Here is a 22,356-nt window from a genome sequence, read left to right as displayed (position 1 = left end):
AGAATAACACTCGTATGTGCAAGGACTTAGGGTATTTTCACTTGATCATGATGGAAAACAGATTCAAATACCAAAAGGCATCTTTGAGATACAAAGGGAGGCAAAATTTCCATGTCTTAACATGTACAGCATTCAAGGAAAGGTGGAAAGGTGTCCTGCAATGGTCACTGATGTAGGTCTTGGACCATCATCTTACTTCTTTGCTTCTGATGTTCTGGAACTTTGTTTAAAGAAAGGATGGAACTGGGAGCTACTACAGTGGTACATGTACTATCATCACAATAGAGTTAAGCAAGGCAAGGCAATAATGACAGGTCTTGCATTGCTATTAAATCTAAATTTATAATGAACAGATAATTAAATTAAAATAATTTAGCATGACAATCAAACTGCAAGGCTGTTTTTGGTCAAAAAAGGAATTGTTACAAATATACAAGGTTACTCAACGGTGCAGGGGATGCAGGTAAAGGAAGGACAGACCTCAAATGCAATTAAATGTAGTAATCAACATAACAGCCTCGACATGAATAGGCATGTGACCTGCATTATCCCTTGGTGCGACTTTGACCTCCAGGAGGTGTGCATAGCTTATAACTGAACATGCAAGATATTGTCAAGTTATGGTACACAACACTATCTAGTCATGATATACAACAGATAAAGGTTTAATGAAAATCTTAAAGGCTACAAAGCAATGAAGCAGACAAGAAAATTTTTAATGGATAGAAGGATATAAAAACATCATTACAATATGTTAAAATTAAGATCAGCATAAAATCTCAAAAGTACGATTACATACCAGAGGGAAGCCATTACAGGTTTATTTCAGTGAAAGGATGTATTTGTGCAAACATGATTCAGCAGTGGAAAACGGCTTATTCATGAGTCCATTCCAGTTGGTAATGTCCTTACACCCCCACCTTTTTTTTAACAGATACATTTATATCACAGGGTGTGCCTTTAAAAATCACTCTCTTAACTTTGCCCTGAAGTATATTTAAGGTCTCAACTTGTCAGGTTCACAATATGCCACACTGAATGCTTGGATGTTATAACTTGTAGGACAATGATAAAACCAAATTTAATTATCAATTTCAAATTAACTCTTATGATCCTAATTTTAACCAACACAAATCTCGTAAATGCCAAACATGTATATGAAATCAAACTAACTGTCTACCATCAGTGAGATAGAGTTTAATCACGAGAAATCAGTTGTCCCTATCTATCTCTTTATCATCATTAGCAGACTTCTGAATTGATATTTTTACTTCTGAGATTTTGCAGGAAATATATTATACTTCTCTCTTTTCATAACAAATCTGTAAAATAAACACCCATAATAATCCCATACACCGACTCGTCTTTTTCTCCAATGGACACAATCTGTTGATATTCCAGTCTAGCTCTTTTTGTGGCTTTGGCAAAGATTTATTTAGCCTTACTTTTTGACAGACTTTTTTCTGGCTCAATGTGCAATCATTTCTTTTCCTTCTCAACGAGGAGCCTTTTTTCCTTTCAAGCTGGTGCTTGTATTGGTGACATGAGTGCACATATTCTGACAAGAGAGCTACATCTGTTCTCTCATGCAAGAAATATTTCTTCTTATAGTAATTAAATGCACTTTTTCCAGATGCCTTTTGAGCTTCAATTTTTCTGTATGCAGCTTCTTTTGTAGGTGCCATTCCTAACTCTTCCAACCGCAATTAACGTAGAGCAGAAATCACAAAATGCCAGTCCGCTAGCATTCAGTTTTCTTATAAATTGACCAACTAAATTTCCGTCGACTTTTCGCTCCAGCCATTCCCATACATTTTTAAACCTTTATCTAAACTTCTCGTGTCATGGTCTCTCTCAACAACTTGGGATGACATTTTTTGCAAGCACGTTTCTTCTTTTCATTGCTATCAGTTTCCATTACACGAATTTAAACTTTTGACCAATGAGAATACTCTTTTTGAGTCATGGGCTAACTTATATATGGAACGAAAACTTTACAAGGGTCGTTGTGGCATGGGACCGAACAGACAGTGTTTAGAAAACCAGATAAGAGATGGGGGAAAAAAAACCAACAAAAAAACCAAACTATAAACAAAAAAATCGGTTTCAAGTCAGGAGAAAAGCGAAATTCTGCTTTAAAATGGAGAAAACTCGTGTCTGTAAATGCAAGTTGTTTACAAACTTATTGGGAAAATTACCTTCATCTTGGCTCTATTATTGGTTTTGATTTTAAAATATATGGTGTTTACTTCAAAATACTCATATTTTAACATGTGTAATTCGCTATGTCTTTAGATGTGTCCAATTAATCAGAGAGATTTATTTAGATCACTGGAATTACAAATTGCTCATTAATAATTTTGGAGTAATCATTTTTTGGGGATTATTGTAAATTCATTCAAGGATATTTTGTATAATAATCCCATTCTGATACATGAAGACAGTTGGTACATTAGTGCAGTCAAGACTAATGTCACATTAACACATTCAATATTAGAATTCATCAAGAATAATCCATAATTATGATAGAACTTTTAGGACTATATGGGATCAATTGCACAATACAAAAGTTTTTTTATTTTAATTTTTAAAATTTTCACTTTCTATGTTAAACATATTAAATTTGTTGAATTGTACAAATCTTGTTCATTTTTGGCCGTCTGTTGTTTATTTTAAGACCATAGAGTTGTAACAATACTATTTACAAAACGTGGCCTCAAGACAGGTGACGATGTCAAGAAATCAGATGTAAAAACATCTCACTACCATTAATGAATCTTGTTCATTATCAAATTTGTCCAAGATTTTAATGATACAAGCCCATATTCCAAGTTTAATCTAAACTGGATCAGAAATAATGGACGGGAATGGCAACATGCAACTGTGGACAGACTGATAATGCATGAAAGATTCAGTGCCATTTGACCTTGTAGCTTGGTGAGCTCCCCACTAAAAATATCTGGAATAATATCCATCAGTAATGCACATAATAAACACAAATGCCTTCCGACTCCTATTCTGAAACAGCCCTTACAAGATAACAATGTAGCAAAAGCAAGTACAAGGAATGCCAAACTGAAGACATGACAATTGTACAATCATCTGCTGTCCTACACCATTATGATGGTACAATTTACATGTGAGCTAATACACATGTAGCAGACAACCCTACTCTCTTATCAGTTGTGCTCTTTAACATATTAAACCCACAATTCAACAGACCAGACCAGAGTTTACAGGCAAAATGGGGTTTGTATAAAGGACAGACATATGGAGTTCTTACAACATTTTTGTTAATGAAAAAGGTACATAGCAGTGAAATTGATCTTGGAGTAGTAAATTTACTTGAACGTATCCAGTCATATGAACGGACTTGGCAAGCAACCATGATACCTCTGCATCCCACAAATCTCGTGGTTCAGGAAATTTACTGAATACCTTCATGTAGGAAAAATATCCTGGTACATCAAACTCTTTGTTTACCCCATCCTTGATCCTGAAACAAAAATGGGAAAGTTTTTTACTGCATATGCTTACTAAAAAGTCAAGTTCAAACGCAAACTACAGACTCCTGATCTGCGATTACATTACGTGCTAACAGAACAAGTTCTACCAATTATGCTGAATACCAAGATAAAAGCTCTGATGTATAGCACTGAGTGATGAATACCTGCAACAGTTTGAATGCGAAACTTCAACACAACAAACACATGACTGAACATGGCTGCCACTAGAAAAGTGATTAATTTGTTTTTGTTTCCTGGTGTACACCAGACAAATATTTACTGGTGGCTTTTCCCTGTCAACTTGGGAATATGTTCAATCTGCATATCGCATTCACAACCATTAGCCAAGATTATACAGTGTTGACACTATCGAAGAGCAATGACTTTCTCAAGAGATAACATCACCGAGAATACTTTCTGCAGTTTTGTAGAAACAAAGAAAAAAAAAAGGAACAAAATAATGATTAAACCAAGTTCCATTTCTCAAAAAAGTGCTACCAGTAATAACAGTTGACAGCCTCATTCTTTGGCCTATGTAGGTATGTGAGAAAGCTTGTCCGTAGCTTATCATGGGTCGGTGGTTTTTTTCCGGGTTCTTCCTCCACCATTAATACTGGCCGCCACGTACAGCCTATCGTATGCTGAAAAATGGCATTAAACCCTACAACAGCAACAGCAACAACAAGAACAAAACCTCATTCATTCCATTAAAACACGACTATCAGTGAGACAGAGTTTGTTCATGAAAAATCATTTGTACCTATCTATCTCTACATCATCATTGGCAGACATTGAATCTTTCAATATCATTATGAACAAACAGTTTAAATCTGTCTTAAATGGGCATCATATTACCTCTTTACATAACTGAATAGTTAACAATTTCAACAAGAAAGTGATGGTTTGAGAACACCAGTTATAAAAACTATATCCCAAAACTACAATATGTTGATTTTACAACTTTTAATTAAGAGGCCATCCATTTAGTATGTATGCAAAAATTTGGCAATGCTTGACATCTCCCCCCATACACATGTGTACTTCTTTACACTCCCCCCACCTGAATATGTACCCCTAGCCCGCAGCCTATATTTAATCCACGTAGAAACCGTAAAAGTTTATTATTAATAATAACATGTTTAATAAAACACAGTCCACTGATGTTGAATGTCTGGCTGCATAACTTCAATCAGTTTGTCTAGTGTCCACTAAAATTCAAACGCCGACTGAACCAGTCAAACAGGATACATATTAGACAAATTGTTGAGGTTTCACCCCACCCCCCGTTGCCTATGCATACGTACATTATCAGTAGATCCTTACCATATGCAAGCATATGCATCTGGGTTACCCCCCCCCCATGCATACGTACTAAATTGATGGCCCCTAACCTGAAAAAATGGTATAATTAGTATGCATAGTTACTGAAGTAATTCAAGATCTTCATGTAAATCCATTTACAAAGTTTTAAAAAATTTGATAAGCAAATAGTCTTTATCAAGAGGAACAAGCTCAGTCAAATATCAGAGTAATATTGTCCTCATATTCCAATAAAAAACAACTGTATCAGCTTATTCATTAATTTGCAGTAAAATCAGATTGGGATATTTTGTCTCCAGAGTGGTAGCAACCTTGGCAAATCAGATGTTCAAACTCTTCCAAGATCTTGAAACATTTGAATTGCAATACTACCCAAACCATAGCCCCCAAGGTGACAACAAGCAAATGTTGATACATGAACACTAAAGCATTCATAAAAAACTTTAATGTGCATTTCAAGGCAACTAATGTTGACCTGGATTATACATATTAAATCCTCCTCAAATTGTTTTTATTTCTTTCTTTGCTTAATGTCTTTTCTCAGCACATGGTTGGCTTATATATGGCAACCAGTATATCCAGTGAAAAAAAGAAACCAGAAAAATCTTGGGATGAACCTCAGACTCCAATGCTCGCCAAGCTGGAGACTCCAACCCATGTAGATAGGCGAGATGTAAGTGTCCCAATTAACTTTGCATATATGCCATCATTCAACTTCACCAATATCCACTTTCAAATCTCAACATTAATTGGTTTGTTCATCAATGTGCATACAATTTGGTGTGTGTGTGTGTGTGTAATCAATTTGCAAATTGCATTTTGTATGCCTGGTTCCCATGCTTTTCTAAAGAAAAATTTCCAGGTCATTTCCAAGGTTTTTCCAGGTTGAAATTACATTTTTCGAGGTTCACATATGACCATTACTGAATGGAACTAAAGAACATTTTAGATTATAAAACATGCATTTTTTAAATCTAAAGATGTTTCTCTTTCAAGACTCTCCCAAAACATCAAAGTCAGAAAAGATGATCATGCACAAAACCACAAAATGTATCACACGAAATAAGTTTGATTATATTCCTATAAATTAGCAAGTAAAGTCATTTCAATGTACAGAAGAATTTTTTTAATTATTTTGCAGCATTATGTTGCTCAGTGAGAAAAACATAATGAACATAAATAATGTTTTGTTTCCTTTCAAACCTTTAATTCTAATGAATTCTATAGCAATATATTTATATACATTTCATAGAAAGTAACATTTCCTATTACAGTATAAAAAAGAAAAAAAACCCTGAAATAATTAGAATTTTGCCTTGTAATGAAAGAATTTAACCCTGAATTAATCTGTGCCAATAAAATCCCAAACAAAATTTTTCAAACAACCTAATCTCTTTAAGATGCTCTGTTTGAAAATCCATCATTTATAAAACATTTTCAAAAGGGTTGATTTAAATTTTGACAAAAGACCTTCAAAATTAAATACTGTTGTGTAAACAAAGACTGAATTTTATGAAGATACAACTTGTAATTCGTTAAACCAGTCCCCAAACATGTATTGATACAGGAGTTTGTATCGTTTTTTAATATATACAATGCTGTAAGGCATTTATGTGCACCTAAGGTTTCCGTCTCCAATACTGAAGTAAAACGCATGCCGAATTCGACCGACCGACGAAAATAAAATACTGTAATGCTTACCATTTGAAAAGAGGCAATTGTCACCACAATATTCTGTTCAAAATAATATTAATTTTGGACACATGGGATAACAACAACATTTTTTCATGACTCGCGATGTCGGCCAATTCTGCGCACAGCTTTGAAATGAGCACAGGAGTCTGACATTTTATCAATCAAGTATGGTGAAATCTCTGACATTAAATCACTCATCCAGTAATATAACAAAGGAGTACAAGCATGACCACAACCCTCCGCTTGCTTCGACTGTTCCCATGCGTCTTTTATCACTTCAGAATCACAAGACGACTGAAAAACTACACATATACATTCAAAAGACAGTGATGTACCAAAGTATAACTCTCCAATCCGGCGAATTGACCTTTATTTTCACCATTATTTTCTCAGAAATGGGGAGTATTATAATCGTTATGTCGTTAATCATCAGTCAGACAAGATGAAACTACGGCATAGATGAAACCTGACCCAGTACTCGCCATTTGCATTACTAGTCACAGGACTTCACAAATCTCAAATGAGGACATCGGATGTCCAAATTTCATGTGATATCAACAACAAACTCATTTATAATGTTGTTGTACAGAAATTCAATTATATTAAATGAAAGTTAGATACCTTTTGTAAAATCCAGCAATCTGGCCAGTCTGATTTATCAAGCAGAGATCACATGTGAACAGGGTGGTCACGTGATACAACAATCCTCCAAATGTTGTTCTTGGAATATACAATTATGGAGAATTTTGTGTTCTTTTGTTTTTTGTGTTTTATTATAACTAGTATACAATTTTCAGTTTAAATTTTTTTTCTCTCTCTACAACATTGGAAAGGTGGGTTGTTAGATATGTGTACAGTACTCATGTGACTAGCAATGCAAATCGCGAGCACCAGGTCACATTTAATCAACGACGTAGTTTTACCTTGTATTTCAGCAGATTAAAAACATAACGATGTTACAACTCAAAATTTCTGAGAAAATGTGTAATTTTCATATCGATTTCATGCACGTATCACTTGATCTAGCAACGTTTAAAGTTTGCTAGGCCATCCGTCTAAGCTTTGCCACCATCTTATTGGCCTCTTGTGATGCTAGATTGGTTTTCATACCTTCCATGTAAGGAAAGATACGGATATCAAGCTGACTTTGAAATTAAAAGTCTACTAGATGAATCTCTAATCCACTGGGCATTTGGATTGACTCGGCATATCTTTTTATTGCAAGCAACCAAATAATCCACAGCGCACCCTCCAAATATTCTGGCTAGAACTCGACAAATTTAACTCACGATCTGTTTAGTTACAACTCAATTACGTGATTGTTTCTGGCGTCAAGTGGTGGCAGAAAATTCCAGGGTTTTCCGCAGACTTTCATCAATATTTGCAAAAAATTTCAGGACTTTTCATGGTTGAAAAAAAAAATAATCATTTTTCCTGACTTCCCGTTAACGTAGGGACCCTGTGTATGGGTTAGATCCAAAGCAAATTTGCTAATGAGGCTTGCGTGACAATTTCTGTATGCATTCAGCTCAAAACCAATTAGATGAAGTGAATTTTGGAATGGAGGTGAAATGCAAAATGTCAAGTAACACCAATAGACCCTACAACTGGTCATTTTATGAAATATGCACATTTTTGCATTTCAGTTGCATGTATCTGCATTTCAGCTATCATCTTGTCATTTTACAGTCTTGGAAATGCATTCACTCAGTTTTGCGAACCTAGGTATAACAGTATATATACAGGGTGCTAATTAGCTAAATGCAAAAGCTTAACTGAAATCCGTAAATTGTGAAATGTTGGCCAAAGTGTCCTTTTGTGGCAAGGGTGTAGTACTAATAGAGGGACATTCAATCATCCAATTTGACGATTTCAGCATAAACAGAGCACGAGATATAAAACAAGATTATGAAAGTCAATAAAGCAAGAAATATAGGTCATTCTGACCTACTTCTGTGACAAGGTTGTAATAAATGTCAATATTCATCTCTCAAACAACCTTTATGACTCTAGCAATAACATTACATGTATGTGGTACCAACAGAGATGCTTGCATGAACAAAGAGCAAGAAATGCTTTTAAAGCATTACATTTAACCAAAGTCAGAAGTATGAAATAAAGGTTGTAAAGGTCAGATCAACAATGCATGCTAAAACCAAAAGTTGACTGCCAAATAGGAGGATTACTACAGCGATGCACTCACCTTTGATTGACCAGGACCTGAAGGATCCCAATCAGCAACATATGTATCTGATGAAGAAAGTTCCCTTAATATTTAAAAATACTATATAGACAAGAATTCTGATCAAATTTTTCTGCATATTAAGGCTTGCTCAGATTTAAAAAGCTCGTTTTTGTTACAACATGGAGATTCAGGTGAAGAAATTCACACATCATAGCAAGCTTGGGTATATAGTACACCTACCTACATCTTTGATGAAACAGTATCCCCACCCCCTTAAAAAATAAAAAATACTTGAGACACCAGACCAACAAGAATGCATAATCTAAAACAGGTGTTGGCAACCTATGGCCAGTGTGCCAATGGTACACGGTAAGAATTGTAACTTTGTAATGTATGGACTAAAAAAAGATAAATAAAAGGGACAAATACAACTTGACATGAAGCACCCCACACAACTGTTCTAAAAGTCTGATGTCTGATGTAGAATCAAATTTCAACATCTTCACAGAATTATCAAAATTGTCATCAATTTGTGATTTTGGAAGATTCAGTTTTGAACTTTTGCAAGTTTAACATTTGGTGGCACAATTTAACTTACTAAATGTTAAAATTTCTCGATTCCAAAGTTGGCTATGAAAATAAAAACAATTTAAAACCATGTGGACATTTGTTCCTTATAGACTCCAGACATTTGTTCCTTATAGACTCCAAGCTTTCTTTGTACACTGAATGTTAGCTGCAACAGGTAGCATCTGCACGAAGGAGCTTAATGTTTTATTGCTACATGGGGAACAAGTTAAATAGCCCCACCCATTTGTTTTTATTTAAAGAAAAGCAAGGTACTTGGAAAGAATAATCTTAAATGGTTCATTATACAGCACAATGGCTATAAATAAATAAAAAATTCAAAGCTTTAGAAATTTAAGGTTCCAATATATTTTCTCCATACAGCTATCATTACATGACCCATAGACAAATATTAAAAAAAATCAATGTAGTTTCATTTTGGAGGGGTGCGGGTGTGTGTGTTTCAATTACTTTTAATTTTGTGATACTGACTGGTCACTGACACGGAGTAAGATCCCACACCATCCTGGGATTGAGGATAACTGGATCCCATACAGTTCTGGAATTGTGGAGACGTAGAGGCAGTAGGATCTTGTTTCCTCCCCTTGCAAGCCTGCAGACTCAGCAAGTCCCAAACCTCAATGGACCCAAGAAGGCTGAATGAACAACTGTTCATGAGTGTGATCTGAGTACATGCCATACAGGTGGGTGAGTGTCCCATTGGAATTTAATACCCCCACATTCACACTGTCATGACACAGGTGGCACATAAGGCTTTGGTATGGCAGCAACAATGTGGATGGTCTACAGCCCTATGTGTGTTAATATACCACAGAATACACTCCCATGTATTAGCCTCTATATTCCTCTGCCACGTCTCTTTGGGCTGATCCCTCTTTCATCTCAATTTGAAGTCCAACAGAAGGCTGATTTTGGCTGTATATACAGTGACATTTGGCATACATGAACCAGCCAGTACCATCTTTTCTTCACAATCTGGTCAAAGAAATGATAAACTTAAAAATATTCCACATAACGATTTGTTAAAAAAACATGAAAAGGAATACAATTGCAAACTAAAAATGGCAGCAAATACTTGCCATATCAACAGAGAAAAAGCTTCATTACGAAAAGAGTTTTTGTTCAGTTCTTTCTAACATGCCAATTTCATCAGAGACTGTGGGACTGAAATTTCTGCTTCTTCAGTTAGAAGCGAAAGACATTTTGGTAGTCCTCACAAAATATCAGCTGAACTATGCAGTCATCATCAGAAGCAGAAAAATGTCAAATACATCTTGGATGGATACTTCACACATGATACACCATCTATAGGACATGCATCTGATTTCTTAGCTCATACAGAAACTTTGTTAACATCTGAACACGTACGCTAGATGAAAATGTCAAGTCGGCAGAATTCTTTTTCTCATTTAAAAGATTTTAGGGAGGAAAAAAGAAACAAATTTTTTTTAGTCACCTTGTAGTCCAATGTCAGACCCCCGATTTCATTTTGACCACCTTGTCAGCACAGGCTCCAGGTTTAAAACCTAACAGCTTATTGCTGGATGTTCCTTGCTAGATATTTCTTGTTGACGAACAACCTGAGCTGAAAAATAAAGGACGTACATTAAAATCGTTATGCTTACACGGACCTTTCACTGACAGTGCAGACCTGCCAAAGTAACAAGACTGCAGTAAGGCAAATTTTTTGGGAAGGGTGAAACAAAACATCATATACAGCTATTGTCAAGTTGGAAAATGTGCATTTGAAAAGTTCAAAAGCTATATTTGAGACTGATGCAGCCATGGTAGATGTTTGTAATTTACACAATGACATTAATTACCTCCAATTGTGAGCAATTACTGCATGTAGGTAATATTTAGAAATTAATAAATATTTTCTTTTATCAGCAGGTGTCCTTTGATATAAGACAGGTTTGAATGTATTTATATGCATAAAAGATGTAGTCATCCCTCCAGTCCTCAGATAAAGTTACGGGCTTGAATGTGATATCATTATGACATCATCTGGCACAAAGCTTATCATCACAGGACTTTGGCCAAGTATCTCTACAGCTGTGCAAGATATGAAAAGTATGATTTGTCCAAATCATCTATCTTTTCATGTTGGACATAAAACCCATGTAAAAATAAAAAAACTGTCAAGACGTTGGTTGATCCCGTTCAACATTGTTTTTTTTGTTGTGCTCAAATGTGAACTCTATAATTCTTAGTTTATTTTTTCCAGGCCTCTACATTTTGCCAGTGTTCTAAAAACTATGTGCATGTAATGTTGGGCAGTGAAAAACAGACAAAAACAAAGTAGAAAGCCACAATTACAGAATTTCACTGTAAACATCTGCATGTTGCAGAATGAATGGTGTTGGCATCTAAATGATTCATCCCAGCATGAAGAAAATCCATCAAGGGGGTTTAGGATATGTAAACAACTTTAATAACTTGAACCAAAACCTATTTTTTCTTTCCTTCTGCAAAGACTAACTTAAGAGTAAATCCCAATGGGGGCTGGATCATCCTAAGTATGAAGAAAATCCATCACGCGGTTAAGGAAATATAAACCTGAGATGTTTATTAGTCTTGAATATAGTCCAACATAAATAGCCATTAGTTATTTTACCAACAGTCATTTCAACTTGAATCTATTTCTCACTCCCTTTTCAAGTGATCTGATATCTGCACCAATATCTAAAACTATTATGGAAATTATTTTCTTAAACATCAGAAAAGCTTTTCTTTACAGCCAATTTCTTTAAGATACAACACATACAAGTGACAAATATGCTTCTCACTAGTTGAAACCAGTAAAAGCCACAATTTCACTGTTTACATGCAACAGTCAAAACATTGGTTCGTCAACACTGCAATCTAGTGTTTATACATCTAATGAAAAACTGAATGCAGATAACAACAGTATTTGTCCAAATGCCGAAAATTCTGGACACCTGCCAAAATATCTCCAGGTCAGAAATCTGAAAACTTGATTGCAAAAATATATACTTGGTTCATGTTTCATTTCAACATCATCACGAATTCAAATGTTACTCCAGCACATGGACTGGAATCTCCAATTTATAAGATACGGTCTCGATGTGATGTACAAATGGGTCACAGGAAACAGGTAACATTTTCTTGTGATGCGACCATCAAAACGGGAACAAGTAGTTGTTATGGTATGCAATGTACACCTCAAACACGATCAAATTTACTTAAAATAATTAGATTACACAAATTATATTTTGGATTAGAATACAAGTCAAAGAATTGCACTTTCCTTTGCCATGACTGTGGCCATGAGGCATGGACAGTGGCTTTGGTATATGATGCCATCTAGCCATGAGATACAATGGACACTTGTTTTATGAAACTCTCACCAAAGGAAAAAAGTTGTGAAAAGGACATGCAGAGACATAATTACAATATGCTCAAATTAGGATCCGCATATTAAAAACAAGTTTGTTAAATTTCAGTCAAATCTAGAGGTAGAACAATTCATGTACACCATACTAATATATATACACACACACACACACTAGTGTATTTGCATTATCTGGATTGCAGATATTTAAACACAAAACTTGATGCTTTGGATTTATTATGATACTGAACACTTGAATTGTGCATGTGAAACCTTTGGCCTAAGAACTGGTTGTATCCAGTTATATTTCGATCACAAGATGTGCCTTAAAAATCACTAACGGAACTGTGCTTTGGAATAAGCTAAGTTCTCCACATTAAGCCACTGAGAATACCTGGCTGTTAAAACTTGCATGACACAGCTAAAACCAAATTTAATTATCAATTTTAAATCAGCTCTAATGATCTTAATTTTAACCCAAATTTATGGATTTAGGCCAAAACAGGTTTAAAGGTGAAATTGGGAGAGGCGACTATTGCCCCCACCTCTTGCCCCAATGTGCAAGTGCCCACAGGACGCACCATTTCTCCCCGTGAGATGCCTCATTTTCCCCCAGGACAATTTCCCATTTTCATATTCTGGTCAGCTGTGGCTAAAGTGCATGCTAGCTAAAGGTTAAACTGAAGTACAGAAGCATAAAGCCAATGTGACTAATTAACAATTAATCTGTATCACAGCATTTATCTTGTGAAAAGGACTGCGTTCAGACATAATTTTAAAGAAACCATGCGCTACAGTGTGTGTATATATGCACTAGCAATTGATTGGCAAATAAATGATGCCAAATTTTTTTGTAACTTGCGACTTAATTTTAACAGTTCAAATCTGCAGTCACAAGTTACCATAAATGTGGCAACTGTTTCCCACATTTTACATCCCACCTTATTTCATTTTGTTTAAATCTAAAGGCATGTAAAACTGTTTAATAAATGAAATATTTACTCTGAATTAGTTCTCTGGGGGCACATATACTGCTTGGTATATTGTATTTCATTCCTTTTAATTTAATCATAGTAATTAAAGTTTATAGTACTGTTGTAGAGCTTTAACAAATCTGAAATTTACGTGAATAATGATGAATCTTCACATTTTATTTACTGAAGAAGAAAAATAACTTTGTAGTGTGATATTAATTATTTGGTCACAGCAGTATTCACAAGTAATAAAATAGAATATAGCATAGGTGGATTGCATACAATAAATCTATTTTTGTATGTTTTTGTTGGTTTTTGTAGAAATGAAAATTGATAATGTAATAATCGGAAGTTCTCTGCGAAATATCAGGAGATACAAGACAGGGAGGCAGGTGTGGAAATACCTCCTAAATCGGTTGGTTTTTTTTTTTCGTCTTGAGAGTTGACATGAACTGTCTGGGTTTGTGGAATTTCAGTCAGGGCTTATGAGTTTGTTTAGGTCAGCAGCTCGGATCCTGTGTCTAAAACTTTTTTCTTTTGAGCTCTGTTGATAGATTTTTTTTACTTGATATTTTAAAAAAAAATCAGATGAAATCAGCAATACCACAAACAACCAAAACAGATTTATTCCTTCACTGGTTCCAAAGTAAATCCACCCCCACCCCAAAAATACACATCCCATCTATACTCACAAGTCCAACTGTAAACTGCGTAGATTTAAATGCACCAGCAGCTCTTGGTCTATACAGTCTGTTAGATGTGATCAGTAAATACACCTTGATCCAACATGTGGCAAAATGTCTAATGTGTGCATGTGTGTGTGACAGTGGGCTCCCACATTTGTCCCCAGATCAATTTCTTAAACTAATCTTGGAATAACTGTGCAAAATGCTAAGATGATATAAATTTCTTTTAAAATATTTTACATCGACTGTATTACTTACGGAAACAATCATTATGAGAAAATCACACAATAAGCCAAGTCTATCATGATTCACTTTCATTTCTGGTGTGCCAATTTTCAAGATATTATGGTTGCTATAACAATCTTCAGGATATTGTAGTTGCTACAAACCATAAATAAAACTATCCTACATGAACTGTCTTGACTATAAAAAGCTACTGGGGTTCAAAGTAGATATATACATTTAAGTATCCAAAATATGCATTTCTTTCAACATGACAAAAAGCAATTGCCAACAAAATGAATAAATTCACAGTATTTGAAAATCCTGTACCAATATCTCTGTTTAGAATCAGAAAACAAAATGACTGGAAGAATCCATTCTTATAATGACACAGTCAGAACTTTACCAAGTAATAAACATGCTGGTGTATTATAAAGAAAATTTCATAATTAAAGGTAGAAAACACGTGATAACCTTAAAGGCAGAGTCAAATAAACTTGACAATATACACTAATTTATTCAAAAGGTTGAGGTATTAGGACTTTATCTGGAAGATTGTGAAAATACTCGACTGACTGAACCAAGTTGTCTACAATGTTGTCATTCCACACTCTCAGGGAACTGTTTGTCAACACAATTGCTCAGTGAGAGAGTTCAATTGTCATCATGCAGTGTGAAAAAACTTTCAATTCAAACACTGCCTTTATGTCAACAAGATTTCAGATCCAACCACATAATTTTTTGTAAGCTAATGTCTTCAAACTGAAATACAAATGTACAAACAACCTGAGACTCTTGCAGTGAGACATACCTGGGACCCTGGGAATGCACTTTCAATGTGGAGTTGTCACTTGTAGATGCAATTTTGAATTATGTAAAATTTAATATTAACTCAATGAATAATTAGAATAATCTTGCACATGTTTGTAAAAAACTGCCCCCGCCCCCCCCCAAGTACAATGGATATACATGCATAAATTGAGCAGTCATTAATTTCAATTGTTTTCAGTTTTAGTTTAACCAGTACCAAATCTTGTCAAAGTCTGCTCAGTGAGGATTATAAATATGGACATATCAAATTAAAGTCTTCAACTTTATGAGTTTCAGTTTCATTTAATAGCTATAAATGAATTTTGACATACTACATACATGTCAACCCTAGGGAAATTTAAGCCACAACTGTTTTGTAATAGAAGTGGTAGAAAAGCAGAAACTGGGCATAGAGTTAAATCTATACATTGCATGCCATAATTACAAGCAACTATAAAAAATATACATTTATTGTTGCTACTAGCCTGGATCTGAAGCTGGTGGGCAAAATCCATGCAGATTAGTACCACAATAAAAAAAAAAAAAGTGCTTAAAATTTATTTATGTACAACATTCACTTCAACTAATCGACATGTCTAAATTTTGCTGAATGATCATGAGTCCACAAATATTGGAATGAGCATAGGAAATAAAATTTTGAAACTAAAAAAAGGGTAGAATATACATGCCATACGACAGAGGAAGATGCTTTCAATGTGAAAATAGCTTTTGTCCAGTCATTTTGAACAAACTAATTTTAATCAGAGAACATTTGACTGAAATTTCTGCTTCTTCAGTTAGAAGCGAAAGACATTTTGGTAGTCCTCACAAAATATCAGCTGAACTATGCTGTCATCATCAGAAGCAGAAAATGTAATGCTACATACATGCCAACCCCTGGCGAGGAAAAAGTGTAATCCAAGTGGACAAAAAGAGTTATCTGAGCAGAAAAAGAGTAATCCACATATAACATGACACAAATTCAATGAGAATATGTATGCAATGATTTATTTATCCCACAGGACTTTTAACATTAATTAGTGCTTCAAGGTTTTGTATATGTAACACTTTGAGCGTTAAAAAGCAAGAGATTCTCATTGCATTTCAAAACACTTTGGACCAGCTGAGACTAAATGTTTTGCACCCAGTAGAGCACAAAGTGCAGCGTTATTACAGAGCCTGAATCTAAATTCAGTTTTACTTTTGTTAACAATACTGAACAATCACTCTCAGTCAGCATTAGAATGGTAAAGAACCAATATTCCTTTCAGGAAAGTTATATCTTCCAGTTATTGGGTCTTTTAGCTGGCAAATAAGATAAAAAAATCAACTCTATCCCCAGGAAGTACATTGTCAGGTAGAGTGACAACTTGATACTTCAGGAGTTCTCCTTCTAATTTATCAGCAGCATGGTGCATCCTATGACAGAGACAACCTGATATGAACAATGATGGGAGACATTTTTTCAAAATATACAATGCAACTCCTTTATGAATTCCAGTCATCACTGATGCAGTATCAGCTAAAAAACCCATACAGTTCTGCCAACTTATGTTTATTCAAAGCATTATCAAGCACAAAAAAAAAAAAATGTTTTCTCCAGTGGAATCTACTGTTAATTCTGGTAATGAAAGAAGAGAACGCTGACTTTGCCCTTTTTGTTGTCAAAGTCTCTTACACAGACTGGGTACAACATTTTGTCATCATAATCACTACTCATCTCTGTTGCAATACTAAATGGCTTCATGTGGGAAGGCACACTGTGCATATTCTATAACCCTGTGAATTGCACTGCACAAATTCAAACTCTAAACGAAATCAATTTACAAGGACAGAATTCTTGTAGCCATGTGATATCAGGTAGAGCTAATAACTTGTCAACACAAAGGTATTCTGAGTAGATAAGGATAATCATCATTTATCACATGACATTTACTAACTCGTAAAAAACTTGTCAACAAAATAAACCCAAGGCCCAAATGAGAATGATATTGCTCACTGCCTCACATTTAACTTGATATCTGAACACTTCACAAGCACGCACATGTAACTTGTAAAAAAACATCTCCAAATATGTATGTATATGTGTAGATCTAGCTTACAATCCAGTCTGGACAATGAAAGAATTTTCAACAAATCTGATCAGAAACAAAGCATTGACTAACACAGCTGGTCTATTGGTTAATAATGCTCAGTGATGCAAATGTAGAAAATTACAGAATGTGCCTAACGAAAGCCAAGTGTTGGTTACTTAATCTCCCACTTAGGCAGACTTGCCAACCCTAAGAAGATCATCTCAGAAAGGTAACCGATTGTTTTTCTCAAGTTTGACCAGTTTTCCATAAGGTGTAACAAAATGTGTTCTGTTTTGTCAAGTTGGAAAATGTGTGTTTAAAGCATTCTGTATTCCAAACCATACAGACCCGTATCATTGCTTATAATCTACCTGTCATACATGTACTAATATAATAAATGCACACGTGTGACTGATAGTTAAATTGTAAGCAATGATACAAGAGCCTGCGTTCCAAACTAATTTATCGACCTTAAACATTATGTTCATCTGTAAAGTGTGTAAAGTAAACAGACACCTTCAGTTCCAAACCCTATGCAGCTCAATGGCTTGTTGCTATATCTCTACTTGACGTAATTTTTAGTATCTCCTGCAACATGACATGCTTAAAATGATATGTGATTTCCAATAAATGTAATTGTGCCTCTTCCTACTTTTATTCAGAACCATCCGAGTATTCCTTTTCATTCTTCTGTAGTGATTATTAAAACATTTTTAAGAGGCTTGTTTTGTTTTTTTCCTTTTGTCTTCAACATGCATTAGTAGCAGGATGCCATAAAAAAAAATATGACCTCCAATTTGCTCACGCAGATGCTTCACATGGAAAAATATGTACAGTTTAAAGTGTTTGAGGTACTACTATAACGTTATTCTGATTCTCTAATTAATTCCACTAAAGCTAATATGAAACTCAGACCCAAATAAAACAAGGCGGAGCAATTATCTGGAATATACCCCAATGACCACATCTCTGTAGTTGTTCCTTTTATTCCGCAAGTCCGTATTTTAAAGGTCATTTTCATCAGATTTATGGCAAATTCTTAAGAGTTGGCAGTCACGCCTGCTGTGTTGTTGTTGTTGTTGTTGTGGGGTTTAACGCCATTTTTCAGCACACGATAGGCTATACATGGCGGCCAGTATTAATGGTGGAGGAAGACCCCGGGAAAACCTCGGAAAGAACCACCGACCAACGAGAAGCTACTGGCAAGCTTTCTCACATACCCAGATTGGCTGAATCCAAGACTTGAAAATGCGCAGACAGAGGTCAGATGGCAGTGATCCGTAACGGAGAGTGCTTTAGACCACTCGGGGCCCCCACGCCTGCTGTGTAGAGTTAGTATTATGGTAGCAGGTAGAAGTGCCAAGCTTGAAATTCTACGGTTTTTCAATTAACACCAAAAAACAAAATTAACAAAATAAAAATAAAGAAAAGGCCCTTTCCTGATACATTTCAGCACATATAATTTCTCATAATTACAAGGAAAGCATATAAAAACGAGTCATTACTCACTTTAATCTACACTGAGAATGGTATGCAATCATAAGGGTTCCCTAAAGGGACTGATGTTCAACTAGATGATACAAGACCATTTCTTCCTTTCAACTGCCTAGTGTTGAAACCATTTCTTCAGTGATCACACATTTTTAAAAGTAGCTTCTGTAGGCAAGAATAAGTGCAAAACAAAAGAGCAATTTTTAAGTGGGATACTGTCTGCATTTTTAAAAAGTTTTATGCAGACTCAAATCTGCAGAAACATGCTTCTTGTTGGTTTTAAGTCCTTGACAACTCCATTGTACCACGGTGTTCCTCATTATGAATTAGTTGAGATGGTTTAGACAATTAGGCTTTACCTTTCGGAAGTGAACATTTCCAAACGCTTATTTATCAGGAAGATGTACAAGTAACATTTTCTGTCAGTAGGTATGGAGCCACCCCGACGACACAGGCTAGTTTCTTCTCCATCCATGTCCTCAAAGTTGCCAGACCTATTATGCAGCTTCATAGGGTCGTTAGACCCCGTGCTGCCTGCCAGGTATCGGTTTCCATTTTGATGATTGGCTTTCTCGATGTCAATAGTCACTGTACCACCACCTGAAAAATAAATAAATTACGTGAGTTAGGTGAGAGGAAGTGTTTCTGAAAATAGAGACAAGCAGCCAGGGGTCCACCCAATTCTTTTGCGTATTTCATGCAGTAACTTGGTAGGTGGTTTGAAGATTGGGTGCAGTGAAGGCATCGGTACTGTAAGTAAACACGAGGTATTTAAAAATACTGGCCTTTATTGTGAGGTGTCCTTGATATGAAAGTATCCCCCAAGACAGGCTTAAATGTATTTATATGCATTCAAATAACAGTGGTCCCTCCAGTCCTCAGATAAAATTACGGGCTTGAATGTGATATCATTATGACATCATCTGGCACAAAGCTTATCATCACAGGACTATAAGTATATATGATGCTAGACAAGGATATTTTTAAACAAAAAATAAAGAATAAAAGAATACATAGATGGAATTTTAAATGAACTTTAACCAAAACCTTAACTGCTGATGCCACCATAGAACTGTGTATTACTTTTCCACTCAAATGGCATGACAATGATAAAGTCTAGAATACTGTATATAGGTAGATTTGAGAGGTTTATAAATACTATCCTTTATTAGGTGTCTTTCATATAAAAGTATTTCCAAGATAGGTTTGAATGTATTTATATGCACTAAAGTCATAAATTGATCCCTCCAGTCCTCAGATAAAGTTACAGGCTTGAATGTGATATCACTATGACATTATCTAGCACAAAGCTTAGCTTCATAGGACTTGGGCCAATAATCTCTACAGCACCATCACAATTATTAAGTCCATGAAGTCAACCTATGAGCAAGCAATCTGCCCTATTAGAATGATGTTTCGTGGCAAAAGTTTTATTGAGTAATCCATGTAATGATGTGGGTAAGAATCTTGCATTGAAAAAGTATTGCTCCACATCAGGTGTTCTTTATGATAGAAATCCATTAATGGTTAAACTGCTAGGAACTGACTGACCACTTCCAAATTATCTTTTTAGCTCATGTGTAACACAGTACATGTAATTTTTATGTAAAGACCTCAATATTCTGTAAGCGTATTATAAGTATATATAATGCAGGGCACAGAAACTATAAAAGAAAAAACCGCACCAAATAAATATAAATAGAAGGATACATCAATGGAATTTTAACCAAAACCTTAACTGCTGGTGCCACCATAGAATTATGTATTATACTTTTCTACACAATTGAGCATGATAAAGAAACAGTCTGGAATACTGTATATAGGTAGATTTGAGAGGTTTAGATGTCTTTGATATAAAAGTATTTCCAAGACAGGTTTAAATGTATTTATATGCATTAAAGACATAGTCATCCCTCCAGTCCTCAGATAAAATTACGGGCTTAAATGTGATATCACTAAGACATCATCTGGCACAAAGCTTATCATCAGAGGACGTTGACCAATCATCTCTACAGCACCATCAATTACTAAATCTAAGCCAACCTATCACCAGGCAATCTGACTGACTATTTGTGGGTATTTTTATTGAGTAATCTGTGTAATGGTGTGCTAGATCCAACCTTGCATCCTTGAAGATCAAAATATGAAAACGGTTAGTCAATATGAAGTGTTCTTCATGCTGGAAAATGCATAATTGGCAGGAAATTGCTCAGTCCAATGCAAATTCAGTTTTTTTTTGCTTAAGTATAAACACTACTCCCTATAATATTTTGTGAGACTTCAAATGTTTTGTTATGGTACCAAAAAAAAAAAACCAAATGAAAAACCTTAACCAAGACGTTAACTGATGATACAGTTGTACAAGTGATCATTAAATCTCCCTTTGCAATCAAGCAGGGTTGATGATGAAAATAGTTGAGACTGCTAGAGGAACTCGGCCAATAATTAGGGAAATCAACGCAATTTCAGGATCTGACAGTTATCTAATTAATCATCTGCCTCAAATATTTTTCACCCATCAACTTTACAAACTTCCTTCAAGTCTATAATTAAATACACTATTGGAAATTAGTACAAGCCTGGAAATCAGGTGCTCAAAAAATTAGGACCCAGATGCTTCAGTCACTTATAGCATACAGTCTCCATCTTTTCCATGACATAATGTACAACGTTTGGTAAATCCAGAATACAATGTCACTGTAATTCTTTTATGTCTATCTTTTACTAGCTCCCACTGACCCTTTGCAGGGGAGAGGCATAAAATGCAGATCCCTCATTGTTAGATATCACAGTAACAACTTTGGCATGTTCAAGGTTTGACTAATTTTGATTCAGCATTTCTTTTTGGGGCGGTATGGCTCAAAACAAATAAAGGGCATCACAATATCCCCTTCTAAAGCATATGACAAAAATTTGATACAACAAAGGTACTCTACATGCCAAGTCAGATAGTAATCAAATCTCTCATCATATTTCTCAGAGAGATTCCCATTACAAATTACATCATGTTGTGGAACAAGAGTACCTTCTAAAACACAAATTTCATCTTCAAGAGCCGTTAATTTTTTATGTAATACACAATAATGCTCATTTTAGATACTTGATTTTTGACACTACACTTTCTTGTCAGACATTTTTAAACTGAAAAACAAAATCATTACACACATGCATAATCTCATGCAATCTTAATTTACAATTTAGTGGCACAGGCTACATCTGTTTGTATCCCTTTTCCATGAATAAAGGAATCCAAAAGTGGGTGCAAGAAGGGATTAGACAGAAAATGCAGGGGATCCAAATTTGCAAACCTAAATGTTGCATCTCAGGTTCAAATATTTGCTAAACTTCATTCCTTCCTCCCCATCCCCATAACTTGTCCACTTCAAGAATGGAGACAATGGTATACATTCTAGGTGGACAAATCAGAGGTATAGAATGTACGAGTGCTA

The 22,356-nt window shown here is 35.2% G+C and overlaps 2 long non-coding RNA genes and 3 other non-coding genes across 10 annotated transcripts in view; all 5 read right to left on the bottom strand.

Moving 5' to 3' along the window:
- Positions 1-19,452, bottom strand: part of LOC149771543 (uncharacterized) — a 61,043-nt gene extending 41,591 nt beyond the window's left edge. For 4 of the 6 annotated variants that reach the window (XR_016418224.1, XR_016418223.1, XR_016418226.1 and 1 more), the window contains exons 1-4: positions 19,267-19,452; positions 10,751-10,879; positions 9,745-10,269; positions 3,346-3,496 (exon numbers count right to left, since the gene is read on the bottom strand). This is a non-coding gene — a long non-coding RNA (uncharacterized LOC149771543). Of the gene's footprint in view, positions 1-3,345; positions 3,497-9,744; positions 10,270-10,750; positions 10,880-19,266 lie in introns of those variants that run through there. The other 2 variants (XR_016418225.1, XR_016418222.1) reach the window with 2 other exon arrangements.
- Positions 3,388-22,356, bottom strand: part of LOC149771536 (uncharacterized) — a 65,577-nt gene continuing 46,608 nt past the window's right edge. Inside the window, exon 4 of the long non-coding RNA XR_016418230.1 lies at positions 3,388-3,438. This is a non-coding gene — a long non-coding RNA (uncharacterized LOC149771536). The remainder of the gene's footprint in view (positions 3,439-22,356) is intronic.
- Positions 8,850-8,923, bottom strand: LOC149771546 (small nucleolar RNA SNORD36). Its single transcript, XR_016418239.1, has one exon. It is a non-coding gene; the product is annotated as a small nucleolar RNA SNORD36 (small nucleolar RNA).
- LOC149771545 (small nucleolar RNA snR60/Z15/Z230/Z193/J17) lies at positions 10,468-10,550 on the bottom strand. The gene has a single exon (XR_016418254.1). It is a non-coding gene; the product is annotated as a small nucleolar RNA snR60/Z15/Z230/Z193/J17 (small nucleolar RNA).
- On the bottom strand, positions 16,127-16,209 carry LOC149771544 (small nucleolar RNA snR60/Z15/Z230/Z193/J17). Its single transcript, XR_016418263.1, has one exon. It is a non-coding gene; the product is annotated as a small nucleolar RNA snR60/Z15/Z230/Z193/J17 (small nucleolar RNA).

The sequence above is a fragment of the Sinohyriopsis cumingii genome, unplaced genomic scaffold (genome assembly GCF_028554795.1).
Source record: "Sinohyriopsis cumingii isolate HCF-2022 unplaced genomic scaffold, ASM2855479v2 utg001779l, whole genome shotgun sequence".
NCBI lineage: Eukaryota > Metazoa > Mollusca > Bivalvia > Unionida > Unionidae > Sinohyriopsis > Sinohyriopsis cumingii.
This window is presented reverse-complemented; position numbering and strand designations above follow the sequence as displayed.